At 35.7% G+C, this 19,368-nt stretch overlaps 1 protein-coding gene across 1 annotated transcript in view; it reads left to right on the forward strand.

Moving 5' to 3' along the window:
- The window catches only part of LOC117316900 (snake venom 5'-nucleotidase-like), a 47,769-nt gene that overhangs the window by 4,370 nt on the left and 24,031 nt on the right, over positions 1 to 19,368 (forward strand). The window lies entirely within an intron of this gene.

The following is a 19,368-nucleotide window of genomic DNA, read 5'->3' on the forward strand; positions in this document are numbered from 1 at the left end:
AGTAAATACCTTTTCAAACAAAGGCTATATATTCCTGTCACTTAGCCACATGCCTTTTAATCCATGTGTACGCGACATGGCTTCTAAATCGATTTTAACATTTTTAAACATGTGGCAAGTGATATTTTACTTGAAAATGCGGACACAAAAATGACGAAATTATGTAATGATGAACTTACGACTGTGAATAAATCCAAGAAAAAAACTACACCAAGAGGGAAATACCAGATACTTACACCCTCATTGAAAGCTGAGATAGGTAAATACTCAAAGCAACACTCAACACCTCAAACAATCTATCATTTCAACGACGTTGCGGACTTCAAGTCAACAACTGTAAGAAATTTCAAGTCAAGATATTTAAAAGAAATATCCAAGAAAAAAAAATTGTGTTTTAAAGAGAGTGATGATATATTTGAACTTGCTCCCAAGAAAAGAGGTAAACATCTTATGCGTTGCGAAGTTATGGACACTCAAGTACAGGAGATAATTAAGGAACTCTGTGGGAAAGGGGTTAACATCAATTCACGGATTGTCAAAGCGTTAGCTAAAGGTGTAGTGAAATCAAAGGATAGGACATTGCTGGTGGATAATGGCGGTCACATTGATATCACCAGAGACTGGGCATCTTCATTACTAAAAAGAATGTGGTGAAACGAAGAAGGAATTCTAAAGCAAAGCCAGTGATAAAAAAACTTCAGATGAAATATCTAGGTGGCATTAAAATCTAGTCATCAAACATCGCATTCCTCCTAAGCTTATGATTAACTGGGACCACACTGGTATACATCTTGTACCTGTAAGTAAATGGACAATGGCAGAAAAGGGAAGTGACCGTGTGGAAATAGTCGGTTTGGACGATAAGAGAGATATACTCTTCCACCCCAGATAATCTTCCAGGGGAAAACCGACCTCTGCCATGCAAAATACAAGTTTCCTGATGACTGGCATATAACCCATACACCTAACCACTGAGCCAACACGGAAACATCATTTTCATACTTGGAAAAGATTGTTGTCCCGTATACCATAGACGTGAAGGATGAGATGGATTTGCCATTGGGACAGAAATCACTTGTTATTTTGGATTTTTTTCAGTGCACAGCTTAGAGAGGAATTTCGAAAAAGAAAATGTTATCAAACCATCTTGTATACATATATGTCCCGCCCAACTGCACTGCCAAGTTGCAACCAATGGACTTAAGTGTACAAAAATGTGTGAAAGACAAAATGCGGGAAGCGTTTGAGGACCATTATGCAAATCAAGTGGCAGAAATCTCCGAAACGGAATTGAAATGCATGTGGACTTGTCAATGACCACACTCGAACCATTGTCTGCAAAGTAGATTGTGTCGGCGATAGAATACCTAAAGGCTAATCCACACATTGTGTTCAATGGTTTCCGCGAATTAGGCATTGCTGGAATACTAGGGTACAAGTGCTTGAAAGATATCTGAACTGCTTGTTTAATACACTGTACGATTGACTTTTTACAAGACAGGTTTTAAGTGAGATAGACCATATTGCATACTTTTTTGTTCGTTCCAAATCTTCTAAAATCTTTAAAGCTAAGAATTTCAAAAACAAAGAAGTCTCAACTGCGAAATCCCCGCGTATGCAAATAAAGTGTACCGGTGACGTCCGGGACCCGGTGATGTGACGTCATTAGATTATTGATGACGTCAATAACAATTGCAGCTTGGGTCAAAGTTCACCGTGTTAGCCAATCAAAATGCGTACAGAGTTTATACCACGTGGGGTATAAACAGATTGTTAATCAACAGCTGTAATGATTAACTGATGGTCTGAGAGTTGAATAGCACAGGGTATTGTGGTAGAAAGAAAGATTATACTCGCGTCTATATTAAACTTTTCCGAATAATCTATAATATTTTGAATTTTTCTAATGTTACATGTATATCCAATAAATCTATTTTTTATATAACCATTTTGGTCTGTGTGAAAAGTTTGTCATTACTTCTTTTGAAGTAAAGAGATTGGTCTCCAATTTTTAAGACTCAATATATCATTTTTCTTGTAAACTAAGGAAACTAAACCTACTTTTTGCGTTTCACTGAGTTCTTGATGTTCGTGCGCTTCATTTAATGATTCTGTAACTAGTTTCCCTATATTGTCCCAAAAACATCAATAAAATTCTACAGAAAGTCCATCGGTGCCAGGACTTTTATTTAGTTTCATTTTAAAAATAGCCTTAGTGCTCTCCTCGTAAGTTATATAGCCATCACAAGATTTACTTTCGTTATCTGTTAATTTATAATCTAATTCTGTATTATGGATATATTCATCAATTTTATTTTTACTTATATTTAAAGAATTGTATAATTTTTCATAGAAATTGTGTATAGTTGTTAGAACGTCGCGAGGTTTCGATACTACATTTCCTGTTTCATCTCTAATACTTCGAATCACACTTTTAGATTGTCTCTATTTTTCAAGGCCCAGAAAATATCTATTTTTTTCGCCCTGTTCTGACCTTTTTTCCCGCGCCCTTATTTGTGCCCCTCCTGCCCTTACCTCATACAATAGTTCTAGCTCTTTCCGTAAGTGTCAACTTCTATTTCTTCTTCTGCAGAAACATTATTTTTATTCTTCAAGAATTTTAACCTATCTTCCAACTTGTTTGTTTTTGACCTTTTTTATTTAGCCTTTTTTCTACAAAATGTTAAAGTTTCGCTTTTTATTTTAGCTTTACAGTAATCCCATGTTTGCCTTTTGTTCAGTAAGTTTTATTTGGGCAGGTCAAATATCCGATTTCACAAAATTTGAAAATTCTTCTTCTATCAAAACATAATCTATCCTGCTTGCTAAATATCTGTTTCGCCTCCATGTGTATTGATAATTTTGCTTATTTCTGTCTCTCCATATGTCTAACAATTTGTATGCCTGTTTCACCTGTTTAAATCCGTATGTATTTCTTACTTTATAATTCGTTATGCTACTTTTCCTGTCTTTCTCGTTAAGTACTTCATTGAAATCTCCGCCTATCACTACGAATCCTAATTTGAAGCTCTCTCTTTTTTTCTTTTTTCAATTTCTTTTTTAGGTAAGGATTCCGATTTTTTTCGTCATTTGGTGCATAAACGTTTACTTACGTAATGATAGTTTTTATCTATTTCCAGATTAATCAATACATACCTTTCTTCGTTTGACACTTTAAAATTCATCATATTATTATCTTAAGATTGTTTTACTAAAATCGAAACTACCATAACTGTTAAAAATACATTCGTAATTTTGCATTTCCCAGTTTATTGTGTTAGTTAAATTATCTGTAAAATGTGTTTCTTGCAGAAAAGCAATATCAAGTTTTGATTTTTTAACCACTCGTAAAGCCTCCATCTTTTATTTTTATCTCTTAATCCTTGCGTATTCAAGGATATTATGTTCATTGTCGCTGCTTCGACTTGCTGCGATCCCTCGATTGTACTTGGGCCTTAAGATCCCTTTCTCCCATGAAGCCGAAATTCTTCAAGGAGTTTTGTTTTGTGGTGTCCGTTTCTGGTTCTTTAGTTGCCTGTTTCCTTTTTTCACCTTACGTTCTTTTCTTTGTTTCTGGTCTGGTTCTACCTTTTGTTCTTCATCTGTACTGTTGTCTGTGGTGTTACCCTCCTCTTTTTCATCTCCTTTATTTGTTTCGATAACGCTTTTCTGGACTGTTTGGTTCAAATGTGCCTTGCAATCAATTTGCTTATGTCCAAACTCTTAACATATGTTACACACCCAATCATTTTCACACTCTGGTGTTCTTTGACCGTCCTGTTTACATTTCGTGCATGTTTTTGTTACCGTCGCACTTTTGTTGATTGTATTTCTCGGCTGACCGTAGTACCATATGGTACCATAATACCGTGTACTTATTGTTAATGCACGAGTCCTGGTTTTCATCAAAATCGCTCAATGTCAATATTTCGATCAATAAGAAGCATCACCGTGGTTCTATGACAACAAAACCCATGAGGTTGAATTTGCATCTAAAATTTGACCAATTGGATGCCTCCATGTGGTTGCTATATGAATCTCAAATGGTTGAAATCGAATTCCCTTATATTTACCATTTTCATCCAAATCAAATATCTAAACTTCGACCAATCAGAAGCCTTGGTATGGTTGATATGTCAAGGATACCCATGCAGTGGAATTTGCAGTCCCCTTATACCTCTATATACCAATTTCAATCGAAATCAAACAATATCTAATTTTTTCCCCAGTCAGAGGCAAGTAAGTTTGTGGCGGTCATCTTGGTTGACCGATCGGAAATAAAGGGTCAGTTGCTCATCCCATGACCTTGATGAACACTTGTGTACAATTCCCTTCCTTTAGCATTAATACCTTCACTTGCACTTAATTTCCTCACTTGCACTTTATTTACTCTGGGGACATTTAAAACCCTCCATATTATGTTTAAAAACTAATACTGGCGCGAGGAAATTGAAGATTTTTGGGTTACCAGTGTTTGTTTTAAAATTAATACTGACGCGAGGAAATTGAAGGTTTTGGGGTTACCAGTGTAATAATTCTCACAATTGTACAGTAGTCTGGAATATGACACTTAATTGATTATGATACATCAATTGGCATCTATCAATGCATAAGTTCAGGGCCTCTTGTATGTTGCTCAATGAGGTAGTACCCAACTACTACAAGGAGAGCCAGCCCCAAAATGACCCTGACTGAACCATATACACGTGGTGATAAAACAAGCAAACACACAAACCTAAGTTAAGTTTATAAGTAGCAGATGTACTCGCGGTATTCTAATCGATAAATAGTGACATATACCATCAAAGATTACAAAATGTCATGCATATCATATGATGTCAAAATCAGGGCCTCTTATGTGTTGTTCAATGAGGTAATCACAAACTACAACAAGGAGACCCAGCATCAAAAGGATCCTGCATGACTGAACCATATGTGTGGTGATAAAACCAGAACACAAACCAACCTAAGTTCAGCTTAGGAACAAATGCGTTTCTAATCGATGAATAGTGATATACCATTTAAAAATGTCATGCATCATTTTATGTCAAAATAAAATTTTAATTGACGCATACCGTATATTATTGTGAAAATCTGTTGAAAATAGCGGTTTCATAAAAAAACAATGCTTTTTATTTGTTTCCATATATACTGTTACTGGTTAACAGAACGGGTAAAATAAACCAGGATTAGTCTGTAGAGATTGTGCGATAGTTATTTTGGGTTTGTTATAAAGAAAAAATGAATAATTATTCAATTATCACTACATTATATTCAATCTTAATATCATGACCAGATATGAGTGAATCATCAACCTTTATTCATCCTAAATGACAAATTAGGTGTTTAGCAAGTTTTAGATTGTTTTTATGTGATTTTGAGCAATAGTTAATGTAAATGAGGCTTAATCAAGCATAGTAAATAGTGTTTTCAGTAAATTTTTCAACCTCTTATATCTAAGGAAGCATGTCCTACTCTTACATATGTTTTTGTTGTATGCTTGGTTTATCACCCCATGAACAACCAGGGTCATTTTGAGGCAGAGTCTCATTGTAGTAGTTGGTGACTACCTCACTGAACAACATACAAGTTGCATGCCATCCAGAGCAATAAGGTATTGCCCAAAGACACAACCACGACAGCACATACCGGCCTGATTGTCAGCTTCCCTTTTCTTCTGCAGGATAATTGTTCAAACTTTTCTATACTTCTTATATATATATAGGGTCTAGTAAGTAATAACGACGGTATAAACCAATATAGGTACTGGATCCTAACAAACAAATGTTGGATGCGTATTACTAGAAATAGATATATGTCAAGTAGTAATAACGACAGTACAGACAAGTAAATTGTCGAATTTTCGAGGCAATCTGCCCCTTTATCAAGACACAGGTAAATTACATACGATCACATATAGACATAGAACATGGAACAGTTACACAAATATAGTAGGTATAAACAACAAATAATATCGTAATGTTGTAAAAATGATCCCCCTCGGTCGATACTTAATTCACCGAGGGCCTATTATGATTAATAAGGAAACATCTTTGGTGGTGTACAGATGCTAAAAGTAAATGAATGAATGAATAAATAAATAAATAAATAAATAAATAAATAATATAACTTAAAGGTTTAACAGAAAAGAATCGCGGGTTGATTCGATGTGATGGCAGCGCGTGTTATGTCATGAATGCTTTTGTTATTGGTTTTTTCTCTCGATATGTACATTTCGTCCCGCAAAACTCGGCCCAAACAGCGGGTTGCAGTGACAATATCGGGTGGCCAATCCCATATCAAAATTAGTTCGTTTAAACGAAATGGAACAAATACTAAAATCATATAGATGTAATTGTGTAGAAAGGTAAAATTTAGGCATTAGAAACCAAACAAAAAGGTGGTCGAAAGATCATATTATCGTGACGAAAACCGAGTGTCAGGACGACGCGTCACAAACCGACAACATGTACTTGCACAACTTATTCAGCCAATCAGCTGCTGTATCATGTAAACCAAGTCCCTAAGGGAAGTGCGTTTGTGGGGCCTGTAGGGGTTGGTCTGATTAATTAACATATGGAGTGGGTACTTCCTATAAGCGAGAATAGAGATTATTGGAATAAGCTTTGAAGAACAAACATATACAGTGTACAATGTACATCCCTACTAAAAATAGGATGGCGTAGGACTACAGGTGGAAAAAAGGCGGGAATTCCCCAGATGGGGGTTTTCCCCGTCCGTTGTAAGGTCCTTTGATAACACATGTGATGAACCTGTGCACAATATCTGTTGTGTGTGGCGGGAATAGATATTTATTCCGTCATTTCAACTCCAAATGAATGATAGAGGCGAATAAATCTGCAGTTTTTACATATAGTGAGGAGTTTCTATTGTGAGAGTCCCTCAACTACGTAACATATGGAGGATTATCTCTCATTCATGCCGAGTGGGTAGCCGGTTTGTAGTTGGTTGATCCAATGTCGTTCCCTATTCAGGCGTTGCTGGTCATTCCAACCCCTCCAGTGGTCAATGGGGACAACCTACATGTCGTGCCATGTGTGGCTCGGCATGTTGAAATGTCTCGCTACTGGCAAGTCCTGGCGTTTCTGTTTGATAGAACAACGGTGGTTATTTATCCTCAGATTCAGTGGTGTTTTGGTCTCCCCTACATACTGCATGCTACACTTGGCACACGTAATAAGGTATATTACATTGGCCGATGTGCAGGAGACTGACTGAAGGATGCGGTATTTCTGTCCATTAGTCTCACAATTGAATGAATTGGTGTTGTGAGTGTACGGACAGAGTTTACACCTCTTACTGCTACATGTATCGAAACAGCCATTGGCTGAAGCATTAGATGGTGAAGGTAGATTACCACTGACTACCAAATCTTTGATGTTTTTTGGTCTGCGGTAAGCTAGTATGGGGGGTTCCGGGAAAATACCCTCGAGTTTGATGGACGATAACACGATGTATAGAAGAATGATCAACGGTCATTCAATCATCCGTAACATTACAGTTTAAGCAAACAACAAAAAAGTGTACCGCCTATGATGATCGTGAAGTGATCGCTTTGTATTTTAGAATGTAAAGGAACAAAATAGATATATACAGTTTACTTTTTTCAATTAGTTATTTAGGATGTTGTCATCAAAGAAGAAACAATACCTCAATGAGGTTTGGTATAGTTCAAGTCACCCTGCTACTGCTACATGGTCAGACAGTAAGACAAGAAGTGGGGGAAAGCTTATTGTATTTAAATACATATGAATAGCGTTAGATGATGTATAGAGAAGTCCCTTCTTATCATGATCAACGGTAATTCAATCAGCCGTATAATGTACTGCTATAGAAATGGAGGTGTTTCAATGAGTCGTATAATATTGGGATACATTGTGTAAATTCTCGAATCATATTCATTTTCGAATAAGTTCCATTTAAAGAACCAAACATGTAAATAAAAATCGCGCAGGCCTCACCTGGTTTTTTTCACAAATACACGGAGGTTTTGACTAATATGTTTGTTTTAGATGAGTTTATTTGATAAACGAATGTATGTATAAACGAAAAAGATTTGTGGATTCAGATTTAATATCAATTGGTGTAGATAGAACTAAACAATATATGTTTCTGTTATTGGATGTTGTTCGGACGATGTTAAAGGGCAACTCTGTCCAGTTTTTGAATATTATTATCTACCTGTTCGCCAGCAGCCCCGCCCGCTCACCCACGCCACCCATTCGTAGTTGCGCGCCGGAAATAACGGTTTACACTCCGTGAACTACAAGACAGACAAACGTACGATTACCCCGATATACTACACCTTCCTCAAGACCATCTCAGAAGGTCAGATCAATGGATTCAAGCGCCCCTGAAAGGTTGGGACATACCTTACTCCCCTTTACGTTTAGCCCGTAGCGCTCCCCTAGTATTGCACAGCCAAGTCAATCACCTCACAATTATTATACGGTCGAACATATAACATTCTTTTGTGCCAAAATTAAAAAATATATAAAACTACACAAAAAAATGTTTTATCTGATGTCTGCGACAGGGCGTTCGGTTATCACAAAAAATAGCCTAACAACAGAGCGTGATATGGAAGATGATCATGGTACAAAGAAGGAAAAAATATTCTTGGTACATCATTTGTGCGGCGCACATGGAAGGGTACCAGGATCGATCAATATGAAACACAGATGTAATGTATTTGTCAAATCATATTCTCAAGCTCAGGATGTACTCTCATGTCTTCAGCTTCAAACGATCCTCGTATTAATGAGATATTCACAAAAGGAAGCCATGATATAAATCTATCAGTAATAACAATCAATCATAATCTGTACTTTAGCAAATATCCAGAGAAGGAATTGTCATTACCTCGTATTGTTCAACAATCCTGATGATAAATTACAAATCTCAACATTATCGACTCTTGAATCATTACGTTTACTTGGTAATGTGTTCAGTCAAGATAAAATTTGTCCAAGCAAAATGTTGGTCATTTCGACAAAGACAGTCGTACAATATTGAACAGTTGTATTATGAGGAATTTAAAGTAAAAGGAAGTTACAGTGGCCCTTCTTATTCAAATTTCTTGTTTGTTTTTTTCCTTGTAAGGATATCTTTTTTCAATCCTGCGTTTGTACCAGTAACATTTGGATCAGGATCGTTGATGTCTTAGTCGTCTATTTCGAACAAATGAGACTACATCAGTGTGTTCAATGCATCACCGCCACTAGACAGCAACACTTTCAGGTATGCTTTCCATGGATATTAACTGGTGTTGAGCGATACTAATACCCCATTCCTGTAGCAATCCATCTGTAAAATCAGATTGATGATCCCCATTTTCTCCTTGACTGACAAATCTGTACCGTCAGCTTAAGTTATTTCAACTTTGGCATAACGTATACTGCGCCGCAGATATATTTACTATTTCCTTGACCCGGTATACTAATATCGGGTACCTGTAAAGTGCGAAACGAAAGCGAAACGAAAGAAACGAAACGAAATCAAACGAAACGAAACGAAATCAAACGAAATAAATAGACAATTTTAGACTTTACATAGGCCTAAGTGTCCGATTCTCATCGGTGTTAAAACAACACACAGGAAAGAATGAATTTATCGCCATATTCACTCAATTCTTTTAAATTAAAATATTTACTCTATTTCGATAATATGCCTAGTCCACAATTTATAGGCGCACAAATCGCGTAGTGTTTTGGTGCATGCCCGATCTAAAATCACGTGACAGAGGTGATTGTAAGCAACTCCTTTTATGGTGGGAAAGCGAAGTGTGTATCTGATCGCGAAAAGTTCCGGGAAAATTGCTGGCTTTGAAAGGCGCGATTCGTATAAAAACACCGGCTTAACGCGCTGTTCCCGTATTGCTTGTGTCGGGAGTGTAGACAGAATGGAAGCATCAGAGGACGACTCTATTTCTGTAACTTTGAAGAACTTTGAATAATTCTGGATATGTTTTAGAAAATATTAAAGTACTGGATTAGTTAAGTGGATTTTCTATGGTTGAAAAGGGAATATATTTTTTATTTCAGCTTTGCTCGGAGATTTTCGTAAGACCAACTTGTTCTTTTCATCTAAACCCCAGGTCAGACATGCATTAAATAACGTACTGTAGCTGAACATGCATGCTTGAAATAACGCTTATAGCAAGTTGAACAACGTTAACTTGTGAGAGTACCGTCCTTTCATTTTGAAAGTAAAATTAGCAGGCGGGTAAGAAATAGGGTATATAGTTTATGATTATAAATTTATTGGTAAGAAGTTATTTTACCGGTATTTGTGATTATTTTTGGTAGAATCACACGTTTAAACACTTCGCGATTATCGTATATTCTTAATCAGACATCGAAGGAAGTCTTACAAGTCAACCGTTTACGACTAACATCTAGTCCGTCTCATAGGACTTAAATTGGTGTCCCGTGTGAGAATATCTAACTTGCACGATAAAGATCCATTGGCGTCTTTTGGTGTTATAACGCCGGCCCAGAGGATAGGGTATTTTTAGGCCAGTATTTAATATTTTGAAAACCTTTGAGAACCTTTAGGATGACCCCCGTCCTGGGGCCTGTCAATGTTGCAACCCCATAATGGTCAATAAAGTTCATGATATTGTTAAAAAAAATATGCATAACACGTAGAGTTGGTATTTCACAGGAAAGAGTACATTCCATTCAGACCGAGGATCTTACAATGAGAAAGTTTTCGACCAGTTGGACAGAAGCACAACAAACGCATATTATCGCGTGTTAATCTTAACCTTTTTGAGGAAGATCCTGTCGTCTTTCTTCATAGATTTGTCACTCTGGATGAAACATGGGTCCATCATTTTACCCCAGAGGCCAAACAACAATCGAAACAATGGAAGCACCCTGGCACACCTCAGCCAAAAAAGGCAAAGACTGTTCCTTCAGCTGGGAAGGTTATGGTCTCGGTTTTCCATAGCTGCAATTCACTATTGTGGCTTTAAATTGATTGTGCATCCGCCTTATTCACCTGATCTCGCTCCATCAGACTTTCATCTATTTCGAAAACTGAAAACAGCTATATCAGGCACCCACATTTATTCCGACGATGACGTCATACATGCAGTGGATGACTTTCTGAACAGCGAAATAAAAGGCGTTCTAGAAAGTGGCATGGAGGCCCTTAAACATTGCTGGCAAAAGTGTATAGATACTGAAGGGGATTATGTTGAAAAATAATACAATATGTCAGGCAAAATTCGAATCCTAAATGTTGGGCTCGCAACATATCAATCAGCCCTCGTATTTCTTGGCCTCAGACAATAGAGTCGTTGCACAGATAATAAGAATCGTAAAGTTCTATGGGATTTTAACGTCGTGCCCCGTAATTTCCGAGACACGACCAAGTACCGTAAGAGACATAGAAGTTTCGGCAGAGTAACCCTAAAATCGTGGGGCGCGGTGTTACTGTGTATATCAGCACTGCCCGTAAACTTAAAAAACAATATGATTGTCATCCTGACGAATAGTGAAGGGACTCTTACTAAACCCTTCCTATTCATATATCCTAAAGATTTTCCTTAATCTTAATCTTCATTTTCTATTAAACCACGAGTTGAACTTCTTCAGCCAGTGCAACTAAGACACAAACACTTCCGTTTTGCCGTACCGTTTCGTTCTTTTAATATTTTGTCGTTTTCCAAGTCATATTTTCATCTGCGTTAACTCTTTGCAACTCTTGACTGTAAAACGTTCCGATATATGTTCTCCGTCGAAATCTACTAATCTATACAAAGGCAGATCTTGTCTCTCAAAGCGGATTCTGACAACGAACACTTCATCGGTCCCCTTTTTATCGTTTTCCCTCTGTAATGAATGTTTCAAATAAGCTATTTTAACACGATCGTCCACTTTGTACATATAAAAGGGTTTCATACGCATCTTCTTTTGAATCATGTTCTTTTGTGTTCCTTCGGTTTCAATTTCTGTTTGGTTCTCATTAAGTAGGCATTGAAGGGCATTTCCTCTTCGTTAGGTCGTTAATACTAATACTCTAGCTGTGACAGGTATTCGTTACTCTGATTCTGAATGAACATCCTGTTCATCCGGTTCTTTATGTTCTGGATGGAAATTTCGGCAGAGTTAGATAGATAGATAGATAGATATCTTTATTTCCTCCAATTGCATGAAGATTACAGAACATGTTAACAGGAAAACAATAAATTTAGAAATGAATAGTTGATGTGAAAGAAAGTGAGTCCGCCATCGCTTAAGTATTGCGATAGCCTAATAAATTTATTCGGTTATTTTACATTTACATTTATATGTTACAGTCTTGCAAATAAATATTTGGTCATTTTGGCGATAGTGATGGAATTCAGCAACATAAATTGTTCCCACACATCATCGTCTATTTCAATAGTATTCCGGCTTCCTATGATCACCTTTGACATGCTAGTTTCGTCGAGGTCGGCAAATATGACATATTTTGCAGTTCCCAGGAATCTCTAGTTTTCTGTAGTTTACAGCAATGAATAATAAAATGAGCTATTACGTACCATCTTTGTTTTGTTTCATTTTGGATAAAAGTCATGGTGACTACGACGTTTTGTAAATATCCTTTCACCCACTTGTTCTTAAATCAAGATACTTTGTCACATCATATAAGAATCGACTCCCTTCCTAGGGAGAAAATCGACTACAGTCCTTCAACCACAGCAGAGCTCGATTTCTGTTTCATTAGTGACTTAAAATGAATCTGAAAAATAAGTCGTGAAGAACCAAGATGTACTGTAATTCTTTGTTGTATGTAGATATTTTCGTAAGTCGAACAAATCACCGTCTCATTGAATGTCTATCCCTAAGATCACTTCACCATTTCTCTTGAAGTGTCTCTGGACTCTCTTTTTTAGAGAGTAAGCTTCTTTATTGGATAATTATTGCTTGATTCTAGGTAATCCTATATTATTTGCCTTCCTTTTTATTTTTGTTAGTGTTAATTTCCTATCAACTAGTTTGTTCGTTATCAACAGGTTCTATCAACAGGGTTGATGATGTTTATAGCTCTGGTATGTTCTACCCCTCTCCCTGCCTTTGCTGTGTTTGGAAATCATTTATGGCATAAGTCTCCTTAATGTCTCTAAGGATTTGCACTATATCACTTTTACACACTGCCATTTGCGGATAGTATTTTGGCTCGTTTAAGGTGGAGGGAATGGCAGAGGATCCGTGATAGACTCTCTAATTCCTGTAAGTTCCTTTTCTTGAGGATCAGGCTCTCCCGTATGGATTTTGAAGTAGGGTCCAGAAGAAGCTGTACGAAGAGGTTCTTGCTTTTGATGTCATTTACAGCGTTCACATCCCCGATTTTTGCGAGTAAGCTTTCTATTTTTGTAGGTGCCTTGATCTCGTTGTTTTCATACTAGGGTATCAAGTTAGGAAGTGATAGATGTTTTCATCCTCTTGTTTACATAACAAACACGTCTGATCGTAATTGTTGTTGCTGAATTTGACCTCTCTTGATTTGAGATTATAGGTGCTGGTAACTAGACGTGCTTTCATTTCTGCTGCTGTGACATATCTGACAGATGATCCTACACTAGCCCATATATTATGGGCTTGGTAAAGGGGTTGGTCTTGTATCTGAAGAAAGCGCAGTGAGGATTGTCTTTCTTGATTTTCTTTGCAAGTTTCTTTCCAGTGTTCATTTGTATTCGATTTCAGCATTCTTTTCAATGACCATTTTTTGGAGGATTTTCAAGAATCGACCACGCCAAGTGGAGTTTGTTTTTCTCGGTTAGCCGTGAATCACCTGCGGCACAAGTTGAGCTGTCAAAGCCACTCATCAGGAGCGATCTACGAACATTGGCATTTTAATGGAATCTGTGTTTCTTTCAGTGTTTACAAAGAATGTTATGATGTTCTTTTCCAATGTGATACTGATGGGCTCAGCGCCGATTAGAATTTAAACAGCTGTACTTGCTGTTGCAGTTTTCAGAACTTGGAGCTGTTTGAGGATTTTTCTGTGCATCGTTTCTATTTTTTCTATATCTGTTGCGGTGAGCGTCGTTATTTCAAGTCCATATGTGAGGCGTAGAACAGCATATGATCTCTATAGTTTGTGTGTGGCTGTTGGCGACATTTCATTTTTTGCATAAAGACCAGCTCCCAGGATTGCATAGATGGTGTTTCTTGCACATTTGACCTTTGTTGACGTTTGTCTTATTAGACTTTGAACAGGTAATGCCCAGGTGCATTGTTATTGCAGTTGATGTAATCTTGGATTGTTCAATGTTTAGAGATGCTTCCTGTTTTTTGCTGTTCCCATATATAATTCGATCTGATTTTGCGGGATTGATGGTGACCCGATCTAGCGTGGTGTGGTAGTCAATTAGCTCTAACAATGCTTGTATTTCATGGTGACTGTTGACAAGGAAGGCAATGTCATCTGCGCATGTAGGACAGGCTACATTGATGTCTCCAATGTGGGTTCCCATGGCAGTGCTAGTTATACTGTCCAGTATTGTGTTGTTATAGACCTTATAGAGCGTGGTTGAGAGCTTGGCTCCATGTTTGGTTCCTGTTTGAGCTGTACATCGTCTGAGAGGTTGTTTTCCTATTTGACTTTGATGTTTGAATTCCTGTACATGTTCCTCAATATGATCAATAGAGGTCCCATGCCTCCTGCATGGTAAATCTTGTTGAAGAGTATCTCATGGTTCACCGTGTCAACGACTTTTTTTTTGTATCTAGCGTTACCAGAAACAGGTCTTTCTTGTTCTCTTTTGCAGGTATGATTGTTTCATAGACCATAACGGCAGTCCCGAGGGGTGAGACTCCTGACGTTAACCCTCTCTGTAGTGGATTTTGATTTAGGATTTTCTCTCCAGTCTGGACTTCATGATGGTCTCGAAGACTTTGGAGAACGTGTTTGTGACTGTGATACCTATAATTGGATGGTATTGTTTTATCCTTTCCCTTTTTGAGTATAGGTGTTAGTATCCCTTTTTTCATCGACTGGGTTATGTCCAAATTTTGCAGTAACTTATTGAAAATGTGTGCGTCATATCAACAGGATTGTTAGTGTTTAGAGTCCTAGCAAGACTGTTGTTAGTGTTAAGTACTAATTTGTCATCATTCTTCAATGTTAAAAAGGGGATGTCGACAGGGCGACCCAATAGCCCCATATATTTTTATTTTATGTGCAGAAATATTAGCTATCAAATTACGACATAATAAAAACATAACAGACATTGAAGTCAATAGAAGTCCGATCCTACCCTCACAATACGCAGATGATACATCTTTGGCATTAAATTGCTCTGAGCGATTTCTTAAAAAATCAGTAAATGAATTTCATTCATACGCTAAAGTATCTGGTCTTATAATCAATGTTTAAAAAACAAAGGTAATCTGGATAGGTAGTAAAAAGTTTAGTGATGATACCTTCCTACAGATGTTAATTTGCAATGGAGCAAACACAAATTCACACTATTGGGGAATTAATTCCATGTCAACTTGATATACTTCAATATACCAAAACTGAATTTCGACAAAAAACTTATCAAATTAAAGTCACTACTTTAAACCTGGAAAAGTAGAGTTTTTACTCCTATCAGTAGAATCCATATTATTAAATCGCTTCTCATTTCACAATGTATCCATCTTTTTATTTCACTTACTAGTCCTGACGAACAGTTTACTTCAACCCTAAATTCCATACTTTTTTATTTTTTTGTGGAATAGCAAAACCTATAAAGTTAAAAGAGAAATTATTGTCAAAGATTATCTAAATGGTGGTTTAAAACATGATAAATATAAAAGCTTTTATAGATTCATTAAACTTATCTTGGGTGAGAAGGCTTTTTCAGACTACAGCCAAATGGCAAGCTATTTTGAAAAGTTACATTAACATTGATTTACTACCAAATTGTGGCAATGATTATGTGCAGAAATGTGCAAAATAGTGTAGTAATATATTTTGGGCTGATGTGTTTAAAGCCTGGTACAATTTAAATCTATCAATCGAAAAAATAGCTTTATGAAAGATTCTATCCTAAAAACGCCATTATGGTTTAACAGAAATATAACTGTTGGCCAGAAGTCAGTGTTTTTTAAGAATTTTTATAACAAAAACATATTTATGGTAAACGACTTGATATCAGATCATAATACTGGATGTTTTCACACTCTCCAAGAAATTACTCACAGATATCAAGTAAAAACTATTTTCTTCAGTTTCATAATATTTTGTCAGCAGTAAGAAAGTTCTTGTCTTCGAGTTAAATTCCTGTTTACCAATGAACATAGAATTATTCATGAAACACATAAAAGGCTCAAAGTATTTCTATTTTTTTTTCATAAAAAACAACACTGTTCCTACAGGTAAAAAGAAGTAGAACAAAGTTTCCGACTTGAATTATACGATATGAACTAGGATATTCAAGATTCCCTTACAGTGTTACAAAAAATACCAAACTTCAGTGGTTTCAGTACAGAGTCAATCATCACATCTTTTAAAACCACAAACTCTTTTCTAGCTGTCCCGACACTTTATCACTAGCCCTCCACCTCTGGGTTGCGAGTTCAAAACATACGTGGGACAGTTGCTTGGTATTGGCCGTAGGTCGGTGGTTTTTCTCCGGGTACTCCGGCTTTCTTCCACCTCTAAAACCAGGCACATCTTTAAATGACCCTGTCTGTAAATTGGACTTTTAACCAAATACACGAAGTTTATGAATATTATATATATAGAAGAAGCATAGAAAAGTTTGCACAGTTTTCCTGCAGAAGAAAAAGGAAGCTGACAATCAGGCCGGTATGTCCTGTCATCGTTATGTCTTTGGGCAAGACCACTTTACCCTTATTGCTCTGGATGGCATGCAATGAGCAATAAGTTCTTCAGTCAGGTGGTCACCATCTATTACAAGGAGACCCAGCCTCAGACTAAGAGATGCTACTTATTTTTCAGAAACCAGGCAAACTGGTCTACACTGCTACCTTATAAAAAGTTTAAAACATTTATTTGAAAAGAAAACATTATTTATTTTGCTTGGTAAGCTTCATTTTCATACATTATTGCTCCATTTCCTGGATGGTATGCTGACAGACAGGCCTCCTGCATGAGACCCTGCCTTAAACTGACTCTGGCTATTCACAGGGTGATAAACCAAGCCAACAAAGCTTACATATATAAGAGTAAGAGATAATTGCCACTTCATTTTCAGAAACTTGGCCAACTGGCATACACTGCTACCTTATAAAAGGTTGAAAGTTATTAAAAATAAAAACATGATTTATTATGCATGGTTACGCTTCCTTTACATAAATCATTGTTCAAATTCACATAAAACAATTTAAAACTTGCTAATTACCTAATTTTCATCTGTGATAGAAAAGGGGAGATAACTCGCTCACCTGTTCTTGATATTAAATTAATTATAATGTACCATTCGTATTAATGCTTTTCCAGATATTTTCCTAAAGTTCTATTCATGATCGTTCAATTAGCGATATGATGATGATGATCGATCATGAACTTATTAGTGATTCCCAACACTACTGAAGAAGTTGCAAAATTTTCAAATAAACAAAAAAATGTTATAGACCATCTCCAAATTTGCTCGACATGGACCACTGACAAAGACACTGATACTGACTTTAAACTACGTATACGGGGAAAGTCTCGAAATATCATTTGAATGAAATGGCTATGTCAAACAAACAAATAATTTTCCTTCTCTCATTTGTATCATTATGTTCCACTGGTGAATTAATATATAGGTATATCACGGGACACCGGTTACTCTTGTAACCTCATTTTCACATTTAATCAAAATGGTCGCCATTTCCTGGCCTCTGAATGGTTCAAATTTAGATATTGTCTGATTTCAATGAAAAATGGGTAATATGGGACCGCAAATTCAACTTAAAGGGTTTCATTTCCTTGGCAACAACACAGTTTTACAGAGTCATCGCCCCTTACTATGCTCCATTCTTTCTGTGACATCCTTCAGGTGTCACCCCACTAGTATCAATGACATATTTAAATATTAAGGTCTATTTCAGATTAAAACATTAATCTAAGTGACAATTTAAATATAAATGTAAATAATAGATTTAAACATTAATGTAAATGACAGATTTAAATGGTAATGTTAATGAAAGGTATATACATTAATGTAAATAACAGATTTAAACATTAATGAAAATGACATTCAACCATTAATGTCACCGACAGATTCAAACATTAATGTAAATGACAAATTAAACATTAATGCCAATGACAGATTCAAACGTCAATGGTGACAGATTTAACCATTGATGTATATGACAGATTTAAACATCGATGTCAATGAAAGATTCAAAAATTAATGTTAAACAGATTAAAACATAATGTTAAACCGAATTAAAACATTAATATCCATGACATATTTAAATATTAATGTCAATGACAAATTTAAACATGCATGTAAATTTCAGATTTTTTAAACATTAAATGAATTGACGAATTCAAAAAATTAATCCCAATGACAAATTCAAAATGAATGAAAATGTCAGGTTAAACATTACTTGATATGATGAATTCAATCATTAATCTAAATGACAGATTTAAGCATAAATGTAAATGACAGATTAAAACATCTATTAAAATCACAGATTAAAACATTAATGCATATGACAGATTTTAGCATTAATGGTGACAGATTTAAACATTGATGTATATGACAAATTTAAACATCAATGTCAATGACAGATTTAAGCGTGAATGTAAATGACAGATTAGGAAATCTTTTAAAATCACAAATTAAACATTAATGAATATGACAGATTTAAACATCGATGTCAATGAATGATTCAAACATGAATGTAAATGACTGATCAAATATTAATGCCAATAATATATAAAAACATTGATGTAAATAACATATTTAAACATGGTCTTTTACAGATTAAAACATTAATCTAAGTGACAATTTAAAAATGAATGTAAATGACAGATTTAAACATTAATGGCAATAACAAATTTAAACATCAATAATAATGACGGAATGATAATGTCAATGACAAAATAAAACATTAAAGTAAATGACAAATGTCAACATTAACTTATATATAATGATTAAAACATTAATGTAAATGTCAAATTAAAACATTAATGTAAATGACAGATGGAAACATTAATATAAATGATAAATTTAAACGTTAATTTAAATGTTATGACAGATTTAAACATTAATGTAATAACGGTTAAAACATTAATTGAATTGAGAGATTTAAACACTAATGGAAATTACATATTAAAACATTAATGCCTATGACAGATTTATCCATTATTGTAAATGACAAATTTAAACGTTAATGTAAATGAAAG

The sequence above is a fragment of the Pecten maximus genome, chromosome 18, assembly GCF_902652985.1.
Source record: "Pecten maximus chromosome 18, xPecMax1.1, whole genome shotgun sequence".
NCBI classification, from domain to species: Eukaryota; Metazoa; Mollusca; class Bivalvia; order Pectinida; family Pectinidae; genus Pecten; species Pecten maximus.